Here is a 2,193-nt window from a genome sequence, read left to right as displayed (position 1 = left end):
AGAAAATTTCCCCAAAATTGAAGAAAGACACGCCCATACAAATACAAGAAACACATAGAACACCAAATAGGACCAGAAAAAAAACTTTCTGTGGCGCATCATAGTAAAAACACTAAACATTCAGAACAAAGAGACAATAGTGAAAGCTGCAAAAGAAAAACAAGTCACATGTAAAGGAAAACCCATCAGGATTACAGCTGACATTTCAGTGCAAACTATGAAAGCCAGAAGAGCCTGGACCAAAGTATTGCCAGTTCTAAATGACCACAGATGCAAACCCAGATTACTATACCCAGCCAAAATGTCTATCATAGTTGAAGAGAAAAGAAAAATCTTCCATGACACAAATAGCCTGAAAGAATACATGTCCACAAAACCAGCCCTTCAAGGAATACTTGAGGCAATACAGAGAGCAGAGAGAGAAACAACTATACCTTGGGGCAACAAAAGAAAATAAACAAAGATATAATCTAGGAAACACAAAATTACACAGAGAACAAAAACAGCAATCAAAAGGGCGGCAACCAATACACACCTTTCAATAATAACCTTAATATCAATGAACTGAACTCCCCTGTCAAACGACACAGGCTAAGCAAATGGATTAAGAAACAAAATCCATCTCTTTGCTGTCTGCAAGAAACCCATCTCACCTTCAAGGACAAGTACTACCTTAAGGTAAAAGGGTGGAAAAGAATATTCCAAGCAAATGGCACTAAGAAACAATCAGGGGTTGCAATTCTAATATCTGACAAAATAGACTTCAAAGTAAAACTAATCAGAAGATATAAGGAGGGTCACTTCATTCTGATCAAAGGAACAGTTAACCAAGAAGATACTACAGTCTTTAACATATATGCACCAAATTCTGGTGCGCACCCAACTTCATAAAAAAAAAATACTACAGGACTTTAAGACCCAAATAACACCAACTCATTAATAGTAGGGGACTTCAATAACCCACTATCCCCATTAGATAGGTCCTTGTCTCCATTAAATAGGTCAACAGAACAGAGAATTAACAGAGAAACATCTGAATTAAACAATACCATATATCAAATGGACCTAATGGACAACTACCAAATATTCCACCCAAGCACCAAAGAATATACTTTCTATTCAGTGCCCCATGGAACCTTCTCCAAAATCTACCATGTACTGGGGCTCAAAACAAACCTCAACAAATACAAAAAGATTGAAAAAATTCCATGCATTCTATCAGACCACAATGCAATAAAACTTAAAATCAACACCAGAAGAAACCCTTGTAGCTACATGAACACATGGAGATTAAACAACACACTCCTGAATGGTGAATGGGTCAAAGGAGAAATTAAGAAAGAAATAAAGTATTCCTGGAATTAAATGAAAAGGACAATACAACACAACAAAACCTCTGGGACATGCTGAAAGCCGTTCTTAGAGGGAAATTTATAGCTCTAAGTGCCTACATCAAAAAATTGGAAAGAATACAAGTAAATGACTTAACACTGTAACTCAACAAACTTGAAAAGCAACAGCAAACAAAACCCAAACCCTGCAGACAAGAAGAAATAACAAAAATCCGGGCAGAAATCAATGAAATTGAAACAAAGTAAACAATACAAAGAATCAACAATTCCAAGAGTTGGTTCTTTGAAAAGATAAACAAGATTGACAGACCGCAAGAACCACATGGTCATTTCAATAGATGCAGAGAAGGCCTTTGACAAAATTCAACATGCTTTTATGTTTAAAGTCCTAGAGAGAATTGGACTGGAGGGAACATACCTCAACATAATTAAAGCCATATATAACAAACCCACAGCCAACATCATTCTAAATGGAGAAAAACTGGAAGCATTCCCATTGAAATCAGGAACCAGACAAGGCTGTCCACTATCTCCACTTCTCTTTAACATAGTGCTTGAAACTCTTGCAAGAGCAATAAGACAAGAGCAGAAAATTAAAGGAGTAATAATTGGAAAAGAAGAGCTCAAATTATCCCTTTTTGCAGATGATATGATAATGTATCTAAGGGATGAAAAAATTCCACACGCAAACTCCTAGAAATTAGTAACACATTCAGTACAGTGGCAGGTTACAAAATTAACCCTCAAAAGTCAGTAGACTTTCTATATACCAATAACAAGCAATAAGAGAAAGAGCACAGGGAAACCCTCCCATTCACAATAGCTGAAAAAAATAAAAAAT

The sequence above is a fragment of the Nannospalax galili genome, unplaced genomic scaffold, assembly GCF_000622305.1.
Source record: "Nannospalax galili isolate Female #2095 unplaced genomic scaffold, S.galili_v1.0 scaffold564, whole genome shotgun sequence".
In the NCBI taxonomy this organism is placed as follows: Eukaryota; Metazoa; Chordata; class Mammalia; order Rodentia; family Spalacidae; genus Nannospalax; species Nannospalax galili.
Note: the sequence above shows the minus strand (reverse complement) of the source record.